The 22,847-nt window shown below is 36.0% G+C and overlaps 1 non-coding gene and 2 pseudogenes across 1 annotated transcript; 1 reads left to right on the top strand and 2 right to left on the bottom strand.

The window, feature by feature from the left end:
• The first annotated feature begins 9,587 nt into the window (after positions 1–9,587).
• LOC149518797 (25S ribosomal RNA) lies at positions 9,588–12,830 on the top strand (annotated as a pseudogene).
• A 7,134-nt stretch (positions 12,831–19,964) lies between these two features.
• On the bottom strand, positions 19,965–20,119 carry LOC149518796 (5.8S ribosomal RNA). Its single transcript, XR_016342551.1, has one exon. It is a non-coding gene; the product is annotated as a 5.8S ribosomal RNA (ribosomal RNA).
• A 289-nt stretch (positions 20,120–20,408) lies between these two features.
• LOC149518795 (18S ribosomal RNA) lies at positions 20,409–22,211 on the bottom strand (annotated as a pseudogene).
• Positions 22,212–22,847: the final 636 nt, after the last annotated feature.

Raw genomic sequence — 22,847 nt, 5'->3', positions numbered from 1 at the left:
ATGCCCATTTGAAAAAAGTATCCTCATTTCAAACACTTTAATGTCTATTGTTAGCATATCTGTAAAATATTTCATGATCTTTAAGGGGTGGTTGTCTAGGGACCCTCTCCCCCATGGGGGAGTAGGCATTTATGATGGGTCTATCATTACATACATCCACAACAATGTTCCTAAAGCAAAAATCCTAGCTGTGCATGCCTTTTGGCTGTGTTATATGACAACTGGTAGCTCTTGTGACCTGCAGGCACCCATGGCCTCAACCGATTAAGGGGTTGGCTATGCCAAGGTCAAGCTTGTGCTTGTAGCTAATGCTACCCCAAACCTTAGACAAAGTCCCTAAATTGGGCAACGGCTCCCTAGGGTGGTGCATGCAAAAGCTATGGTCTCGAGCTTGGTCTGGCCAAGTCTTTTAGTTATTTGGTGGTCTAGTGGTCCCTTCTCATTCACCACAAAAAAGCCTTGGCTTGGCCAAGCCCGTGCATGCAACCGATGCTACCCAATCTCCAAGAACAAGTCTCTGAATTGAGCAATGTCCAATTGGGTGGTGACGGCAAAGTTTGCATATACAATCTCGACTAGACCAAGCACTGGTGGTGTCGTGCCATCGTTGCTTGTTGGATGGTAGAGGCAATCTCGTGGCCCTTGCTTGTGTTTTTCCCTATGCCAAGTGATTGTGACATGGCCTTGTGTGTCGTTTCCTCCACTCACTCGTCGACTAATCGATTGGGTAGGTTATGGACCAATGTGTACAGATGCTGCTTGTAGACACCCCATTTTATCTGAGAATTTTTTAAAATTCATTAGGCTTCAAATTTTAATTTTGATTGTGCAATTGGGCCTTAATTAGATACAAGAATTTAGGGCCCAAAGATTAAGCCTTAAATTTTATTTGTATTTTAATTTTTTAGTTTAATTATTGGTTTGATTTTTGTGTTTTTAGTTAAAAGAGTCAAATTCAATTGGTAAAAAAAATTAAAAAAAGGAAAAAATGTGGGATTTTTCATGAAAAATCTTGGATTCAATTCAACTCTTAGATTCTGTATCAGATTTTAACTTTAATGGTTAAATATTTTTGGAAAGACTTAAGGCTTAATCTATTAAAAAAGGGAAGATTACATAGAAAGCAAAATTTGAACAGAAATCCTAGATTCAATTGAATTAATTTTTTCCAATTCAAAAGGGATTCAATGTCTACATAAGGACCTTGAATCTATGATCAACGGGGCACCTAACAATAATTGATTTTAGGATCAAACAGAGGTCATTGAAAAAGAGAAAATTTGGGTAAAGTTTTGGATCAAGAAAGAAAAAACAATCAAACAAAAAAATTTGCAAGAACTAGTTGGAGTTTTTGGAAGAAAGTTTAAGATTTATAGTAGGAAGTATCAATTTTTAAAAGGTGAAAATTATTGGAACCCGTGATCCATTGAGGTAATATTTGCTTTCTTTTTTTTTGTAATTTTTGCATAACTTTTATAATATTTAATTGCTTACTCTTATTTTTATATTTATTGCATGGTATTTAATTTTGTATGACTAATATTATATTTGCATGATATTTTATTTGCTTAGTATATTTGTTTGCATGATTAATATATTTATTTGCGTGATTTATTAATATATTTATTTGTATGATTATATTTAATTTGATTACATGATTATTAATATATTTAATTACTTGATTATTAATATATTTATTTGCATAATTTATTATTTGCATGATTATATGTTTATTTGTATGTTTATTTGCATGATTATATATTTAATTGCTTATTTAGTTGCATGATTTGTATATTATTATTTGTATGATTATATATTTAATTGTATATTTATTTGCATGATTTATATATTATTATTTGTATGATTATATATTTAATTGCATATTTATTTGCATGATTTATATATTACTATTTACATGATAATATATTTAATTGCATGCTTGCATGATTATTAATATATTTGCTTGCATGATTATTAATATATTTATTTACATAATATGATATTATATTATTGCATGATTAATTTTTTATTTGCATGATATCTAATTGCATGTTTTTATATTTATAGTGTGCATAATTGTATGACTATATTTAATTGCATAATTATTAATATATTTGTGTGCTTATATTTGATTTCATGATTATATATTTGCATGAATGGTTATTAATATATTTGTATGGTATTTTATATTATTGCATGATGATTAATATATTTGCATAATATTATATATATTTGTATGATTATTATTATTGCATGATAGTTAGTAGATTTGCATGACATTCTTGCATGAATATTTTAGCATGATTTAGGCATAATATTATTACATGATATTTGGTATGATTTATAATATATTCACATGATATTTGATGTGATATTTGCATGATTGCATGATTTGATTTTGATAGGATTTTTGTATCACTATGTTGTGTAAATAAATAAAAAGATTAGAATTGATTTTCATTTGCATGATAAAGATCATCTTTAATAAAGCTTAGGTAAGATAACACATAATTAACTTGGTACCAATTTTGGGCATAAAGGGATGCTAGTACCATCCCTACAGGTAACCGACTCCCACACCTTAGTTCTAATGATGTAGACTAAAACATATTCCTTTTAGGAACCCTTAGTTTACACTTAGGAGAACCTTAAAAAGGGATAGATTCACATAGGGGGCCAATCACACCTAACTAAAAAGGATTGGTGGTGACTCCATAGTTTTTGTGTCTAACGGGTAGTTTTCCTAACCTAAACATTATGACAGTTTGGCAACTCCACTGGGGACTATAAAGAGTCAAGCCATTAGTTATTTATGTGTTATCTTAACCCTTACTTTAATAGTTTTTATTATGTAATTATATATGATTTCATGTGGACTAACCTATTCGTTTGTGATTTCTTATTTTTTTTGTTTTGCATATATTATTTTCACCTATTTATTTTATTATTTGGCATGTCCCTTTACACACACCACACTTGCATTCATGCATAAGCTCTATACCCAGGCTTTATCCTTTATTAGGAGGGAGTAAGTACCTACATTCTCTAAGATGATAAACTTTGTGAGCTAGCAAAAAACCCCACTCAGATTGAACTATTTTCGTTTGAGCCTATAATGGTGGGCAAGGATTGGGGTGCCTTATTAGTCTATAATGGAAGATGATATAGGGGACAAATTGGGAGCCTTTAGATTCTCAAGCCTTTGAACCAGGATATACATGGACCCTAAGAATCCAAACCTAGGTTAGAGGCTTACCTTCCCTTTTATTAGAGAAAACTTAAGTAGGACACATAATGAGACAGTTATTATTCTTGTAAATTTATTATTCCTCGTATATATTTTTGCATACTAACCTTTTATATTGTTCTTTGTATATATCATATTATGTTAATTAACCTTTTTTTCTCAATTTTTTTGCATGCATTCATCATTAGATTCACATAAGGAGTGATTGCCACAAAAAAATCTTAACAAAAAGAATCTTAATTACATCCATTGAAAGCCTATCAAAGATCCCTATGTGCCTAAGAATGAAGTCTGAGGAAGCTTAGCTTAAAGGAGGTGATTGTTTGTCAGCCAATTATGTAAAAGTTGATAGTGGAAATGGCTAAAAGAAAGCTCCAAGTTGAAAAAGATGAATTGGAGCTTGAAAACAAAAGGCTAAAAAAAGATTTAGAGGGAAGAATGGACAAAAAGGTTCAAGCACTCGGATAAGAAAGGGATGAATAGAAGAATCTTTTTTCTGATCTCAAAATCACATAGCCATCCACCAATCATGAGTTAGCCTAATTTTTGAAAAAAAAAAGACAATTGCAAGCAAAGATGCAAGAAAAAGATGAAGCACTTATTGAAACACAAGAGCACATCTAAATGCTTAATGGGGTAGTGGTCGAAATTGGAACACAAATGAGTGTTGTGAAAGAAAAGTATGAACAAGCCAAGAAAGCATATGTGAGAAAGCGTAATCAATTGGAGTGTCTACTTGACCAAATCACTATCGACTACCTATAAAGCCAAGGACGTGGCAAAAAATGTTGAAGAATGGAAAACAAAGGTACGATCAGTGGGAACACATGGCCATGAGCTACTAGTTTTCCTTAATAAAGTGCAAGGCCAATGCCGACAAATTAGGGATTTTTTTTTCACAATAAATTTTAAACTTTTAATGGATGTAATACTGGATTTGGTTAGAAATAACTTTCAATTCAATAAAGATTTTTTTTGTTAACAATTGTTATGTGATGAATCCTCCTTACTGTATTCATACATCTATGCATTCATATATAAACATCTCTCTAAAGTGCATGATAATAAGTCATCCTAATTCTTAAAAATTATGGAAAATTAAGGTTCAAAGATAGCTCAATCTTTATACAATCTGAGACATTACAACACTAGATATCAAGCAAGTATCATGGAAGAAGAAAATGCTCTTCACTTCCAAAAACTAGAAAAAGCAAAAGAAGAACTAAATGGGCAGTTGGAGCCTCCAAAAGCTAGAAAAAACATAAGAAGAATTGAAGGGGCAGTTGGAAACTATTATTGAATTGTTAAAAAAATGAGTGAAAGGAAGAAAGTGGTAGAAGAAGTAGTGATACAAAATGAGACTGATCCACTATACCCTAATGGCTTTGATTCATATTCAGCACATGCATCTCAGAAGGCCCAGCACCAAATGCCATTCATTGCAAGTTATCCTTATATGCAAACTAACATGCCGACAACTTCTTTTTATGCTTTCGCTTCCCTTGTTATTGATATTAAGATATCTGATCCTACATAAGTTTCAAATTTTAATGATCTCAAGGAATAAGAAAAGTTAAAGATAGGCCTTATTGAAACTAAAGAAAGCTCTAGTTCTCAAAAGATAAATCTCATAACAAAGAGACTTAGAGCCATGGAAAAAATAAACTTTTAAGGGTTAATGGATGCTACTAGATTATGTTTGGTTCCTAATGTCATGATTCCACCAAAGTTCAAGGTATTTAAGTTTGAGAAGTATGATGAAATCAAGTGCTACATTACACATGTGACAATGCATTGTCGTAAAATGGCTGTATACACGTATAATAAAAAGTTGCTTATCCATGTCTTCTAAGATAGCCTCACTGGTTCAATTGTTAGATGGTATGTGCAATTGGATAAGACTCATGTTTATGATTGAAAAGAGTTAATAATGGCTTTTATTGCACAATACAAACACATTATAGATCTAGGACTAGATTGCATATCTTTACAAAGCATGAAAAAGAAGGATACTAAAAGTTTTAAAAAATATGCCTAGATATGGAGGGATATTGTTGCCTAAGTTTAGCCACTGCTTATTGAAAAAGATACCACAATCTTGTTTGTCAATACTCTCAAGGCTTCTTACTATGAAAGGATAATTAGAAATGCCACTAAAAATTTCAATGATATGTTAATTTCTGGAAAAATCATTGAAAATACCATCAAGAATGGAAAGCTTGAAGGTGGTAATGTAAAGAAAGGGGTTGTCCTAAAAAAGAAAAAAGAAGATGCTTAAGCTATGATTCATAAAAGACAACTGGTTAGAGGCTTCACCCCATATTATCCTTACTTGATATACCAACCTTACTACCTAACCATCAATAATGTCTCCCCAAGTCTTTATGCTTATCAACTAGTCATATAATTACCTAACTCTCAGCCAATTGCTCAACCTAAAAATCAGGAGAAAAGAGAAAGAACTCATATAGATCCAATTCTTATGACATACACTAAGTTACTCCTTCAACTTAATGAGAACTATTTGGTCACACCAATTTATTTAGAACCTATAAAACCTTCTTACCCTAAGGGGTATGATGCTAATGCTACTTGTGACTATCATTTTAGGATTATTGGCCATTCTATAAAAAATTACATAAGCATTGAAGTATAAAGTGCAAAGTTTGGTAAAAAAAATGGATTGGTGAATTTTGATTAACAAGCAAGGACATGTGTGATCAAGAACCTTTTACTTAACCACATTGGGGCCTAATTTTGAAAGAGTTTTTATAAATGTTTGTCACCTTAGGAAGTTTAAGAAATAATGCAAGTTTGGAATATTCGAGTCTTCTATGTAAGTCTTTTATTTATCTTTCATCATTTCAATAAAGTGACCATGCATTTTCATTGCATTTCCTCATTTGTTCCATTACTTTTATATACATGTATTTCATATTTCACTAACTTCCATGTTCTAAATAATAAATGTTTAGAAAATTACGACAATAATCTAGGATTTGATTTTAAAAGCATCATTCATATTGATGAAATTGATAAGTTGAGACTCTTAATCTATTGGGATAATTAAAGTAAAAGAGGATAAATTTCATGAAATGAAACCAGCATGGGATTTCATTCATTCAAAGATGAAAGTGATTTAGTGTATGATTTTTTATGATGGTTCACTCACAAGTTTGTTTTTAGTCAATAAATGTTCTTTATCGAGAGTATTTATATTTGAAATGAGAAATGGCTATATGTCTTCTACCCTTTACACAATAAGTAAAATTATCCATTTACTATCCTATTTAAGCCTATTGAATTTTCTTTAGAAGAAACCCTAACTAAAGATCACTTTCTATACTTGGGGCTAAATTTGAAAAAGACTTGATCACAAAGAGAAAGTCAAAGAAAAAAGAAAGTGAAGACCCCTAATGACTTTAGGGGCAACCAAAAAAAAACTTCTTTGGTGCTCATATCTTTCTTAAAAAAGGGTGAAAAGTGCAAATCAAAACAATGTGAAAAGAAAAGAAATAGAGAATTGATGAAGAATGGGACAAAAAGCCAAGCTGCTTCATATGATAATAAATAATCCTTTAGTTTATAACCATTCGAATTAATTTTAGGCCTACTTTATCCATTTCTTTCATAACTCTTTATCTTAGCCTATGTTACATCCTTTAAAAGTTTATTTTGATCGAATATGAATGCTCAAAGTGGAGAATCATGAATTGAACTATGACAAACTTGTAATGGAAATGTTGGGAATTTTGACCAAAATATCATTAATAGATTAAAGGAAAAAGGGACATACTAAGGAAAGGATGTGTAAAAAAAAAAAAGGAGGAGGGAAAACTTAAATTCAAAACCTGAAAGGGCGATTTAAGTAACAAAAAGGAAACTTGAAAAAAACAGCCTTGACAAGGATCCCAAGAAATAGGGATAATGCTTGAATTGATAAAAAATCAATAATATCAATGTAATGAGCTTTTGAAAAAGAATTCAAAATTAATTTTTCTAGAATTATCTGAATATTAATTATCTTAGATGTTACGTACCCTTCTCAGCACTTATCTTAATTCATCCTGAAATGATTTCTTTGCCTATTTATTCTTTACCAAACTTTTTCTTATAATGAATACCCTTTCTTTAATTTTTCTTGCTCTTCACCATATATTTCTTCCCATGATGAATTAAAGAAATATGATGGATTACATTTGGCATTGAATTGAAGTGATGATGAATGAATAAAAGACTATTATGAAAGATCCTTGCATTATTTTGACAAAGTTGGAAGTGGCTGGGACATATTGAAAATGAAATGTAAAGGATGAAAAACATTTAAAATAATGCTGATCCTTATGGCTTACAAATAAAAAAAAAAACATTCCAAGTGTTAAGATTAAATGATGAAGGTAATGAAGAGGAATTTTGGGTCACAAATCAATAGATACATTTGTTAGCCAGTTTCAAAGAAGTTCAATAAAAACATGATAAGAAGCTGAAAAAAAAACATGAAAAAGTGTCTTGAGATCCTATTAAAAGAAGGAAACATTGAATTTGGATGATATAATGGATGAGACTACTTGTTGATGCATGATAGCTCATGCTGAAAATCACAAGTGTTGATGAGTTAAAAGGAGTGAGAAGATAAATCAAGAGCTTTGAGAACCCTCTGATTTACCATAATTGAAAAGATAGCATATATTGCATTCACCACATGCATTACATGTATGCATCATTCATGGCATTCATCATGCATATTTGTAAAAGAAAAGAAAGTTTAAAGTTTGAAATTGGGTAGGGATTTTGCATTCATGCATTGTATTCATTGTATTCATTACATGTATATATCATTGCATTTATTGCATTCATGCACTTCATGTTTGGAAAAGAAATATCAAAGTTTGTATTGAAATTAGGATGAAATCTTGAAAAATATTTAGCTCATGCATTCATTGTATGCATACATTTTGTTCATCATATTCATCCCATGCATCATGCATGTTTGAAAGGAAGAAAAATTAAAGTTTGAATCTTGAAATTGAATTTGAGAATTGTGGAGAATCTTTTCATTCATTTCATGCATTTATTGCATATGTTTAGAAAGTAAGAAAGAAAAACTAGATGAGGAAATAATTTTGAGAAGAGACATTGGAAGACAATCAATGATGATTCAGATGAGATGTAGAAACTCAATTTAAGGTAAGATTTTTTAAAGTTTCAATGACTCTATTAAGGAGGAGTTTTTTTCAAAGGTAAGAAAGATCTCATTTTAATTTCCAAAAGTTTCAAAGCCTTAATTGTGGAGGAGCATTTTTTTTTTTCAAAAGCTTTAAAGCCTCAGCTGTGGGGGAGCATTTTATTTTTTTAAAAGTTCCAAAGCCTCAGTTGTGGGGGAGCATTTTATTTTCAAAGTTTCAAAGCCTCAGTTGTGGGGGAGCATTTTATTTTTCAAAGTTTCGAAGCCTCAATTGTGGGGGAGCTTTTTATTTTCAAAGTTTCAAAAGCCTTAATTGTGTGGGAGCATTTTATTTTTCAGAAGTTCCAAACGTTCAGTTGTGGGATAGCATTTTATTTTCAGAAGTTTCAAAGCCTCAGCTGTAGAGGAGCATTTTATTTTCAAAAGTTCCAAAGCCTCAATTGTGGGGGAGCATTTCATTTTTCAGAAGTTCTAAACCCTCAATTGTGGGAGAGCATTTTATTTTCAAAAGTTTCAAAGCCTTAGTTGTAAGGGAGCATTTTTTTTTAAAAAACATGTTTCAAACCTCTAAGGATAAGCCTTTGTAATTTTTATTTTTTATTTTTATTAACCTGGGCAAAATGGACATCTTTTCGCTTTATACAATTTTTGTTTGATAGAAAATGCACAAAGAAGGGCAACTGTAGACAACCCATTTTGTCTGGGGAATTTCTGAAATTCATTGGGCTTCAAATTTTAATTTTTATTTTGCAATTGGCCTTAATTGGAAAAGTGAATTTTAGGCCCAAAGATTAAGCCCTAAATTTTATTTATATTTTAATTTTTGTTTTTTTGGTCAAAAAAGTCAAAGTCAATTCGTAAAAATATTTTTAAAAAGATAAAAAAAAAGTGGGATTTTGTATGGAAAATCATGGATTCAATTCAATTCTTAGATTCTATATTAGATTTTAACTTTAATGGTTGAATAATTTTGGAAAGACTTGAGGCACAATCTATTGAAAAAAAGAAGATTACACAAAGAATAAATTTTGGAGAGAAACCTAGATTTGGTTAAATGAATTTCTTCCAAATTGAAAAGAATTCAATCCTTATATAAGGACCTTGAATATGTGATCAAAGGGGGGCCTAACAACAATTGATTTCAAGATCAAACAGAGATCATTGAAAATAAAGAAAATTTAGGTAAAGTTTTGAATTACCAAAGAAAAAGCAATTAAGGAAAAAATTTGCAAGAAGATCTAGTTGGAGTTTTTAGAAGAAAGGTTAAGATTTATAGTAGGAAGCATAAGTTTTTGAAAGGTGAAAATTTGTTGGAACCCATGATCCATTGAGGTAATGTTTGCTTTTTTTTTTTTGCATAACTTTTATAATATTTAATTGTTTTCTCTTATTTTTATATTTATTGCATGGTATTTATTTTTGCATGACTAATATTATATTTGTATGATAATTTATTTGCCCAATATATTTGTTTTCATGGTTAATATATTTATTTGTATGATTATATATTTATTTGCATATTTGATTATTAATATATTTATTTGCATGATTATATGTTTATTTGTATGTTTATTTGTATGATTATATATTTAATTGCATATTTATTTTCACGATTTATATATTATTATTTGTATGATTATATATTTAATTGCATGTTTATTTGCATGGTTATAGTCAACAGGATAAAAAACCTGTAAGGCACCAGGAGCTGATTGATGGGATGCTTCGCAGGCACACCGCTAACTAATCTTAATCTTCTGAAATGGTGAACTATGCCTAAGCTGGGTGAAGCCAAAGGAAACTTTGGTGGAGGCCTAAAGTGATATTGACATGCAAATCGTTTGTCTGACTTAGGTATAAGGGTAAAAGACTAATCGAACTGTCTAAAAGCTAGTTCCCTCTGAAGTTTCCTTCTAGATAGCCAGAGCCCTTAGTGAGTTCTATCAAGTAAAGCCAATGATTTGAGGCACCGAGGGCACAACACCCTCGACCTATTCTCAAACTTTAAATAGGTAAGATGTTGTGGCTGCTTCATTGAACCACACCATAAAATTGAGAGCTCTAAGTGGGCCATTTTTGGTAAGTAGAACTAGTGATGTGGGATGAACCGAAAGCTAGGTTATGGTTCTTAACTACATGCTAACCTAGAACCCACAAAGGGTATGGTCGATTAAGACAGCAGAAAGGTGGTCATGAAAGTTAAAATCTGCTAAGGAGTGTGTAACAACTCTCTTACGAAATCAACTAGACTCAAAAATGGATTGTGCTTAAACGTGCAACCTATACCCAACCGTTAGGGTAAGGGCGAGGCCTTGATGAGTAGGAGGGCACGATAGTTGCAACAAAACCCAAAAGTGCTACCCCAAATGAGTGTGGCTATTGGTGTAGATCTTAGTGGTAGCAATAAATATTCAAATGAGAACTTTGAAGGTTGAAGAAGGGAAAGGTTCTATGTGAATAGCACTTGCACATAGGTTAGTCGATCTTAAAAGAAAGAGGAAGCCTATCCAATAGTGTGTCCCATGTAAACTTCAAAAAGGAATCTGGTTAAAATTCTTAAACTGGGATGCAATGGCTAACGACAACATTCGGGAGTCCAAAAATGTCGATGGGGGCCTCGAGAAGAGTTATCTTTTCTATTTAATGGCTTGCCCACCTTGAAAATAGCTTAGCCAGAGTTAGGATCTAGTGCCAAAAGAGTACTACACGTCAAGTGGTGTCTAGTATGCCCCCAATGGCCTTTGAAAATTTGGAGGACTGAATGCTATTCATGCAAGGTCATACTTATAATCGAATAAAGTCTTCAAGGTGAATAGCCTCTAGTCGATGGAACAATGTAGGCAAAGAAAGTTGGAAAAATGGATCCATAGCCTCAAGAAAAGGATTGGCTCTGAGGGCTAGGCATGGGGGACTTAGTCCCAAACCCATCAACTACTAGTGCACTACTTAAGCTACTCTCGCAGTGAGAACAGGTCTTCACTTGTCGGCCAGGGGATGAACTGGGAATGGCTCCCTTAAGGGCTTTCCCTAGACAATAAATATCCACTTAAAACTAGTACAAACAAGAGGAATCCAACTATTTAATTAAAACAAAGCATTGCAACAATCCCTATAGATGTTCATGCAATGTGATTTCTACCCGATGCTCTGAATGTCAAAGTAAAGAAATTTAACCAAGCGTAGGTAAATAGCGGGAGTAACTATGACTCTCTTAAAGTAGCCAAATGCCTCGGCATCTAATTAATGATGTGTATGAAATGATTAATGAGATTTCCACTGTCCCTATCTACTATCTAGAGAAACCACAGCCAAGGGAACAAGCTTGGTGGAATCAATGGGGAAAAAGAGCATGTTCAGCTTGACTCTAGTCCGACTTTGTGAAATGACTTGAAAGGTGTGGGATAAGTGGAAGCCCTCGTGCGAAATTGAAATACCACTACTTTTAAAGTTATTTGACTTATTCTATGAATCGGAGGGGAGGCACAACACATTCTTTTGGCCCAAGACTAGCCTCAGTCAGTTGATCCAGGTGAAAGACATTGTCAGGTGGGGAGTTTGGTTGGGATGGCACATCTATTAAAAGATAACGTAAGTGTCCTAAGATGAGCTCAAGGAGAACATAAATCTCATGTGGAACAAAAGGGTAAAAGCTAGTTTGATTCTAATTTCTAGTATGAATACGAATTGTGAAAGCGTGACCTATCGATCCTTTAGACCTTCAGAATTTGAAGCTAAAGGTATAAGAAAAGTTACCACATGGATAACTAGCTTGTGGTAGCCAAGCATTCATAGTGACATTGCTTTTTTATTATCAAAAAAGTTACCACATGGATAACTAGCTTATGGCAACCAAGCATTCATAGTGACGTTACTTTTTTATCCTTCAATGTTGGCTCTTCCTATCATTATGAAATAGAATTCACCTAGTGTTGGACTATTCACCCACCAATACGGAAAGTGAGCTAGGTTTAGACTATCATGAGATAGGTTAGTTTTACCCTATTAATGGTAGCATCGTAATATTAATTCAGTCTAGTACAAGATGAACCATTGATTCAGACAATTAGTCATCGCATTCGGTTGACAAGCCAGTGACGCGAAGCTATCATGTGATAGATTATGACTAAATGCCTCTAAGTCAAAATCTAGGCTAGAAGCAATGCATGCACCCATTGCCTGATTGATTACCCATAGTAAGGGCCCATGGCCCCAAAGACGTGTCGTAGGTGCAATCCCAGCAATGAACGAGCTATGTGAGCCTTTTTGGAGCTCAATTACCACTGAGTGGTGGGTAGAATCTTTTGCAAATGACTTAAATACATGATAGGGTATTATAAGTGGTAAAGTGGCCTTGCTACCATGATCCATGAGATTCAACCCTTTGTCGTTTCAATTTGTTCCTCCCCCCCACACCCACCAAAGCTCTCTCAATTTTATTTTTTTATGTTGCACCCCTTTAAAGATTATGATGAATGGTGTCTCCATTGCAACCAATTCGGCCAGGTGAAAACATCCCTCTTCAAGTGTCCAAGTAAACGACAACCAAATGCCCTCGATATTTGTTATAGGGATCGGTTCACCCTTAGAGTGGACACTTGCCTTAAACTCCATCAACACACACTGGCCCCTAACGTGAGTTGTTACCTCAAATCACATCCAACACCATTGACAAATGCTAGCTTGTTGTTGCCTTAGACACCGTTAATAGATGTTGGCCCTTTGGTGTGGGATGTTGCCTTAAACATTATCACCAGATGCTGGCATTTCATGAGGGCACTTGCCTTGACCATCGTCAGCACAAGTGGGCCTTTGGTGTGGGTTGTTGCCTCAGACACTTCTTGGGTGGATGATGGCACTTGGTGCAGCATGTGTACAGTGACCCTACCAAACAAAACACTTGCCTACCTTTCGATCGCCATCAGCACCAAATGATGTTCAGTGCATGTGTAATGGGCTCTAATCTTAAACCTAATTTTGTGTAGCCTTAGATAGGGAATTGACTCCGTCTGTCTATGTCAACCAATAAAACTTAAGTACTCAGCATAATTCCAACTTGTCAAAGATTGTGTTGCAGTATTAGGCCTTTTAGAAGCCCATAAATCTAATCCTCCTAGGACTGTGTTCAACTGTGCCTACACTTAATTCTGATCGTGCGCTCGCATCTCAATCGTCAGTGCCCACACCTAGGTTTAATTGTGTGCTCGCCCATCACTCACCAATACCTATACTTGAGCTCGACTCAATTTTGTTAAACCTGAATACCGTGCATGAGCTTATAGAGACTTGATCACTGCCCATACCACTATTTTGAGTTAGTTCCCTGTGACCTAGGCCTCAGTAGGACTTAAGGCCTGGTCCCTTTGGCTATAGAATCCTTTCCCACTAGAACTAGAAGTGCTCTTAGACTCAGAAAAAACCCTTAAGCCTAAACCAGCTTGTAGACTGTGACACATACATATGCCTCGACCACTATCGAGACAAGTTGGCCATTGGTCTTGGCACATAGTTCGACCACCATTGACACATGCTAGCCCTTTATGCTGGTAGTTCCCTCAGACACCATCAGCACATGCTGGGCTGTGCACCACCTACAGGTATCTAAGCCTGCGGTCGTACACCATGATAGGGTAGTAGGTGGGTTTAGGCATATCTTCATATTTCTATCACACTAATGCCATTTTTATGGCTTGTAAATTCATATAAGCACTCATCAATGCTTGCATTTAGGTTTGGCTCAATTTTGTCAAACCTAAACACCATGGTTAAGCCTTTGGAGTCTTGACCATTTTCTGTACCACTACTCTAAACTAGTTCCCAACAACCAGGGCCTCTAGTAGGCCTCAAGGCTTGGTCCCTTTAACAGTTAGACCTTATCCTGCTAGAATTGGAACTGTTTCTTAACTCACAAAGAACTCTTAGGCCTAGACTAGCTTGCAAACCGTGACATATACATATGCCTTGACCACCATCAGCACCAAATGACCCTCGATGCATGTGTTATGGTCTATGAGAACAACCAATCACAAAGGTTGTCACCAAGATAGGGAATAGTTCTAAGGCAACTGTGACCAAGTCAAGATGAAAGGGAGACTAGCCCAAAGGTGTAATAAAGGTATTAGGGGTAGGACCATGATCTAGAATAGGTGCACGAGCACTAAAATGAGCTCAGGGAACTCAAGCTAGGGGATTCAATTTGGCAATTTTTAGACAAACTCAGGTGCAAGTGTAAGAGTTAGCTCAATCACTGGTAGAACCAATCTAGGAGATGAGGGTAAAGTGGTAATGGAATGCCATAGCATAAGTCCTGAGGTGTAGCCAAATCCCCCCAAAAAGAGTGTGTAGCAGGCAACTCAAAAGAAGCAAAGGAAATATCAAGCATGTAGGTAAAAGGGACCAGTGCAACATGAGGCTAAAGATACTCAAAAGAACAACTAGTAGAGTACTTGTTCAAGTATGGGACTAACACATGGGAAATCTAGTTTGTCGCCTCACTCCACTACAAGTTCTAAGAAAACCAGACAACATCCAACAACTTGGGCCAGTCTTGTTGTATTGTGCTAACATAGTGCTTGAGGTAAACCTTCAATAAACTATTAACTCACTTAGTTTACCCATTGATTTATGAATGCATGCTAGTAGAAAAGTTCAAGTTTGACCCTAATAGCTCGAATAACTCTGTTTAGAACCACCCAATAAAACACATATCCCGATCACTAATGATGGTCTGTGGTATGCCCCAACGCTTCACTACATTTTTTAGGAATAAGTAGGCTACCTCCTCAGCTGGGCACTCCTTGGTTGCTGGAATAAATGTTCCATACTTGGAAAATCTATCCACCTCTACCATAATGCTCCCAAACCCATCTAACTTAGGTAATCCAATTACAAAATCTAATGAAACACTCTCTCATGGGCACTCTAGTATAGGCAATGACTCCAATAGACTAGTTAGTAACTTTTACTTCACATTATCATGTTAGTAAATAAGATAAGTTTTCACATATGCCTCAACGTCATGCTGCATATAAGGCTAGTAATATCAATCCTACACTAGGAAGCGATTCCAAAGCAATCGAGACCAAGTTAAGATGTAAGGAAGACTAGGCCCAAAGGTATAATAAAGGTTTTAAAGGTTAGACCATGATCTAGAATGGGTGCATGGGTGCTAAAACAAGCTTTTAGAGCTCAAGCTAAGGGATCTTATTCGATAACTTTTAGACAAACTTAAGTACAAGTGTAAGAGTTAGATAAGGCACAGGCCTAAGAAGGGGCCTCGTGTGAACATTGCTGATGAAGGAGTCCAACCTAGTTCAAACTCTTTTCCTGATAGAGTCCATGTAAAATTAGAACTCTACAATGTAATCTTGTTGTAATCTCTTATATATATTAGACTTTTTGTGAGCCCTAAGATAGGAACTATGTCAACCACTGATTTAATAGGGCCTTAGCTATAAATTGGAGGTGGCCCTACCTTCATTGTACATACACCACAACTTGAGTAATACAAGTTTACTCTTACCTATCTTTGTTGTTCTTTTTAGCTTTCCATCAAACACCTTATGTATGGCTTTGTCTAGCAACAGATTAAGGCACTTGGCCTTGAAAAATTAAGTATCCATGCATCGATCTAGTTAAAAGCTAATATGGGACACCGAATGAGTCAATTATTAGGTCTTGGAGCCACATGAGTCAAAACTTAAGTCTTAGCCCATAACAAGTAGTATCATAGTAGGTTCAAAGTTGGTAGAAGTTGGTCCAAAGAAGGTGATCGATGCTGGATGCCGCTAGAACCAAAGTTAGCCTTGTAAAAGGTTTCATACGTGTTAGTACAAGCATTTGTTCATGTGGTGCAGATGTCATAGGTTGTTTCTGTACTTATGTACTGGTAATATGCCCCCTGATGCACAAGGTGCAGGCATGCAATAATGTGGAAGTGTTCAATCGATTTCTGCTATCATGTTGTAAGAGTACTAGGTATATTGTGCAAGTGTGCAAACTGATGCCTGACCTAAAGTGCAGGGCATGCTAAGCCTGTATGTAGATTGGTGTTTGATAGTGTATGTGTAATGTACTGTGCCAATAGACAGGTGTGCTGGTTCATAGGGCTAAGACTAGATCACTAAAGTGTGTAAAAGGTTAAGGTAATCCTTTTGTTTTATGCATTTGTGACTAACAAGTGTTTGAGGCTATGGCATGGCTAGGGTAAACCAGACAAAAGGCCAGGCTAAGGGCCTTGATGAGTGCCTACCTATAGGCAAGGCAAGAAAGGCTAGGTCAATGCCTCTAGACACTCGATTGTAGAAATCCAAGGTGACCATTTCTAATTTGACAGGTTTAAAGAGAGGGAAAGATCCTTGAACGAGATACTAGAGGTGCTCATGCAACAGAATGAGGCATTGAAGGCCACAATGACAACCTTGCAAGAGAAGCTGGCAAGGCTCAGGGTTGATCATGCTACATGGCAAACTATCGTAGTTGCTAATGTGGGCTTAAGACCTAAAGTGGTGGTGCCCAAGCATTTTCAAATGGTCGAAAGCCAAAAGTAAAAATCATGCTGCTACAGAGTGGCGTATAAGAGTCAAGTCGGGCCAATATTGCTTCAAAATTGAAGACTCAAGTTAAATGCACCAAGTTTCCAAGGCCTAAAGGAAATAGCCAGAGTGGGAGACACTAATGTTTGTTCCTCATAAGAGGAATGGGTCGCAAGTGAGCCTAGATTTTACAAGGTCGATAGTGCCTCTAGCAATGGCAAGAGAAAGAAGCCCTTGAGTTGCTTTTATGTGACGATAGCACAGGGTAAAAAAGTACCCAAAATGTGTAAAGCTTTCAACCATCAACCAACAGATAAGCTATCTGTTGGCAAGAGTTGTAGCCATGATGAGCACCAAGAAGAGCCCAAGGTGATGTGGCTCTATGCTTTTCAATTTGTTGAGAAGGCAAAACCTTTAAAGGAGATGAGGCAAAGTGGCAATGAAGTGCCATAGCATAAGTCCCGAGGTGCAACCAAATCCCTCCAAAATAAGTGTGTAATGGGTAACTTAAAAGAAGCAGAGGAAACATTAGGCATACTGGCAAAAGGGACCAATGCAGCATAAAGTTAAAGATACTCAAGAGAATAACCAACAGAGTACTTGTTCAGGTATAGGACCTATATATGGGAAATCTGGTTTGAGAGGCAAAAGATGTAGTTAAGATGTACAGAGTTGCGCAGTCTGGGTATAACATCCCCTTAGCGATGAAGGCATTGCTAGAATGAGTAGGGAGAATGTCACGATCTGTAAGAAAAACCAAGCCTAGGGGTTTTCAATGAAACATAGAGTGGTTCTAAGGTAACCGAGACCAAGTTAGAATGCAAGGGCAACTAGGCCTAAAGGCATAATAGAGGTCCTAGGGGCAGGACCATAATCCATAATGGGTATGCAAGGGATCCAATTCAACAACTTTGGTATAGAACTAGGCATAAACGTGGGAGTCAGCCAAAGCGCAGGTAAAATTGATCTAGACATGGGCTTATAGTGGGGCATTCTGATGATAGTCCAAACTAGTTCAAACTTCTTTCTTGATAGATTCAATGTAAAATTAAACTCTCTAATGTAATCTTACTATAATATCATATATATACTATATTTTTTGTGAGCCCTAGGATAGGAACTATGTTAGTCATTGATTCAAAGAGCTTTAGCTATAAATAATAAATGGCCCCACCCTCATTGTACACACACCATAACTTAAGTAATACAAATTTACTCTTACCTATCTCTGTTGTTCTCTTTAGCTTTCCATCAAACACCTTATGTGCACCTTTATCTAGCAATAGATTAATGCAGCTAGCCCTAGCGAACTGAGTGTTTATGCATTGGCCTAGTTGAAGGCTAATTTGTGACACTAAATGAGTCAATTCTTGAGTCTTGGAGTTGCACAAGTTAGAGCTTAAATCTCGGCCCATGACACATGCACATGCCTCGACCACCCTCAAGATATGTTGGCCTTTTGTCTTGGTGCATGCTTCAACCACCATTAGCATATGCTAGCCCTTGGGGTGACAGTTCCCTCAAACATCATTGGCACATACTGGGCCGCACACTACATGTGGGTATCCTAAGCCTGGGTTGTGCACCATGCATACAACGACTGGGCAATAGGTGAGTTTAGGGACATCTATCATATTTTTGCCATGCCAATGCCATTTTTATGGCTTGTAAATTCATATAACGATCCTCTAAGCCTTCATGCAAAGTTTCATGGCAAAATGACTCATTTACTATTTTTAACGATTTTCAATTTTTTTTGTAGTTTGAGAATTTTGGAAATTTTTTTAAAGCCCACTAAGGGCTATAACTATCCTAAGGGAAACTTTGGAGGGAACTAGCTACTAAATGATTTGATTAGTCTTTTGCCCTTATACCTAAGTTAGATGAATAATTTGCATGTTAGTATAGCTACAAGCCTCCACCAGAGTTTCCTCTAACTTTGCCCTGCTCAAGTATAGTTCACCATCTTTTGGGTCTTGACAGGCATGCTCACACTTAAACCCTTCTCAAAAGATCAAGAAAGGTAAGCGGTGAACCTACAAGGGATCCCGTCAATTAGCTTCCTTGTGCTTTATGAGTTTTCTAGCCTTTGACTCACACACATGTTAGACTCCTTAGTCTGTATTTCAAGACAGGTCATATGCGAAGCTTACAGGCCAATGCCGAGAGCATGCCAGTGCTAAGGCATGCTGAGATGACGCATGCTATATTCCACCATCGTTGTGACAACATATTTACAGGCATATCAAAAGCTCGGGCTTGGGATACCTTTGCGACCCATATTGGTGCACACCTTGAGCTGATCATAGGATAGGTTCTCACTATTCCATATCTAATTAGGGTGCATCGTCGACCCCTATTTGCTTCACTCTTGACAACTTTAAGCACTTTTTGACTCTCTGTTCAAAGTCCTTTTCATATTTACCTAGTGGTACTTGTTCACTATCAATCTTTTGCCTATATTCAGCCTTGGATGAATTTATCGCCCTGATTAGGGCTGCATTCCCAAATAACCCAACTCATAGACAGTGCCCTATGGTGTTACAAGTCCAGGAACAACGGGGCTTTCACCTTTTTTTGTGCCCTTTTCTAAGGGACTTAGGCCTAGTTCATTGTTGAAGATGCTTCTTCAAACTACAATTCGAATGTTAGGGGCACCTAATTCTCAAGCTAGGCTCTTCTTGATTCACTCATCTTTACTAAGAGAATCCTAGTAAGTTTATTTTCCTTTACTTATTGATATGCTTAAACTCAGTGGGCAATCTCACCTAACCTGGGGTCGTAATGCAAGCATTTACCAAGCAATATGTGGTGTCCAATGGGGTCTGGATAGACAATGAGAGTGTATCACAAGAGACAAGGCACGCTAGGAGCTTTACCATCAACAGTCACGATGCTGTCATTACCAGAAAGTCGCTTTTGGGCCAACCATGGCCAACAAGATCATCGGAGGCCATCTTTCACCCCCCCCACTCAGAGCCTGATAGGGGGTGATGATGTATGACACCTAAGCAGGCATGCCCTTGGCCTAATGGCTTAGGGCACAATTTGCATTCAAAGACTTGATGGTTCATGAGATTTGCAATTCACACCAAGTATTATATTCCACTACGTTTTTCATTGATGCTAAAGCCAAGATATCCATTGCTGAAAGTCATTTTGGTTTTTGATTGCAAAAAGAGTCCCAGTGCTGCCTACATACCATCGTGAATGGCATGGCAATGGCACATGCATGCTTTTTCATTCTGGTTCCTTAGCTTAATTCACTCTAGGGGTTCATTATTTAGTTACAGGCAATGATGTTAATCATTTTACCTACCCAGGAGCGAAACGAAGCCATTGTCATGCACACTTAGGGCCAAAAAGGGCTCAAGGCATGAAGGCACCCTCGTCCCCTCGATCATTCATTAATGCATTCATGGGTTGTTCATTGAGTAGGTTCCAATGATGATCCTTCTACAAGTTCACCTACAAAAACCTTGTTACAACTTCTCATTCCTCTAAATGATAAGGTTTAATGAACTTTTTACTATGTCACGGGTAGTGAATGTGCATGTCATAGTAATCCAAACACTTCACTAAACCTTTCAATTGGTAGCAGCGATGAACGGTGTGTATAAAAGGCAAGGATATAGTCAACATAAGTTGATGACTCATGCTTACTAAGAATTCCTCGTTAAAGACCAACAATTGTAATGATCTATCCCTATCATAACAAAATTTCAAATATACATGGTGCTATCAGCCAAGTTTATAAACTCATTGAATACGTCAATGTAGCGTACATGCAGCCCAAGACTTCTAAGGGAATCATAGACCTATTATTGCCTTAAACTTCCTTAGCCTAAATGGCCATAGTCCCTCTAATAAGCTAGCCATGAAAAATCACCTCCACTTAGCTAGTAGCAAGCTGTGGTCTCGTTCATTAATGGAATTAACCGAACAAATCACTCCATGAACTAAGAATAACCATGCACTACCACCTATAGAATTAAAAAAAAGCTTTTAGTCTGTCAATCCTTACTATGTCTGAACCTAGTAAATTTTCTCATGTTGAGTCAAATTAAGTTGCAGGCTCCACTCTTGGTGGTGCCTTTCCATAATTCTTTTAAGTTTTAGCCTTATGACCATATTCCCCTCAAAACCTAAAGACTTTGATTTCTCATATGATGATGGAGGAGTCCTAGAAACAACATCCATCAATCGCTGGTTGGGATCATTCATGATTAAGTCTAAGATGGTATCTAATCATCTTTGAGCCTTCAACTTTCATTCTTGATTAATTAAAACATCATTGGCAGATGCTTTCATAGTTATTCATCTATCATAAATCTAAAAATTTCACCTCCGACTATGAAATATGAATGCCCTTGATTGTCCATGTTAATCATTGCTTTGATCCCGAAAGCCAACACTATAGGATCGAAATCCTCTAATGTTATCCCATGCTAATGTATACAAGCATAGACCTATTTTGAGCACTCTAATTTCTTCAAAGTAATAGCAATAGAGGAATGAACCAGTCAATTAAGGCTAAAAGTGCATCACTGGCAGTAGGAACAAATAGATCGATGCTCACTATAACATGGATCAAACAACCAAACCCTAGTTCCAACTATGAGTTTTTTAACTACAACAACTTAAATATATGCTATTGAAGTAAGAATTACCATAGCTATTGGCACCAGACTTGCCCTTTAATGGATCCTTATTAAGGGATTTAGATTGTACTCATTCTAATTACTAGACTCATAGAGTCCGATATTGTTATTTATTGTCACTACCTCATCGTGTCAAGATTGGGTAATTTGCATGCTTGTTGCCTTCCTTGGATGTAGTAGCCATTTCTTAGGTTGCTTTTCTAGAATTGGACCCTCATTCTTTATCACCCGTCACCACCATAATAGGCCACTATCCTACCATTGAAAGTTGATAGGGCATAATTTTGAATGATGCATCACTGGCATAAAGGCCATGATATCCGTCGAGTTATCATGAATCATTAGAGCAATAAGCAAAGCCCAGTCGACCTTTTATCTAATAAATGCATCCCTTTTAGAAGTCGAGGTTTATTGCACATAGTAGCTCTAAAATTACTATGGTTATCCTAATAGTAGACACCATCAAACAAACTATAACTAATTTAATGAGCCATTCATAGTTTCACAGTCTGAATTAGTTCATACTTACACATGCATGGCTTAATCTTTGAGATAAGTATATGACTATTGGCAGGATCGAGTAGGTAGCATTCTTTTTGGATGTTGGCACTGCATAGGCCTCAAAACATTGACTGAGTGGCGAAGAGAGCTAACACAAAGCATAAGCATCGTGTGTGTCAAGCACATAAAATGCATAGCTTTAGATGAACAAGGGCTGAAAGACTATGCCCACAAAATATTTTGCATCCAAAAGCAAGATTGAATGCCAGTGCACCAATATGAAAATAGAGGTTTGGGTGGCACACTTTATGAACCTCACACTATTGGGTGGCTTATTGTAGTAGATCAGCTTAATAAGATGCAAGCTAAAATCTTGTTATTGTCTCTGTTATTGAATTATGAACCCCACAGAAATGTATTGCTAAAAGTACTAAACTAGGCCTACATGGACCAAGACATCTTATTTGAAAAGGTAGACCATCTAGTAGGTAGTATAGTGGCCCCAAACTATATTAACTTTAACGATGAAGAGATTTCACCGAAAGGGCAAGGTAGTGTGAAGGCCTTACATATCATAGTAAAATATAAAAGCAACAATATGGCAAAGGTTTTAATTCATAATAGGTCATCTATTAATATTATGCCAATGACCACACTGTCAAAGTTACCAGTTAATCCTGCTTACATGATACATGGTAGTTAAAGCCTTTAATGGGTTAAGA

This window comes from Durio zibethinus, chromosome 5 (assembly GCF_047325235.1).
Source record: "Durio zibethinus cultivar Kanyao isolate XHJ-2024 chromosome 5, ASM4732523v1, whole genome shotgun sequence".
NCBI lineage: Eukaryota > Viridiplantae > Streptophyta > Magnoliopsida > Malvales > Malvaceae > Durio > Durio zibethinus.
Note: the sequence above shows the minus strand (reverse complement) of the source record. Positions and strands in the feature narration are given on the sequence as shown.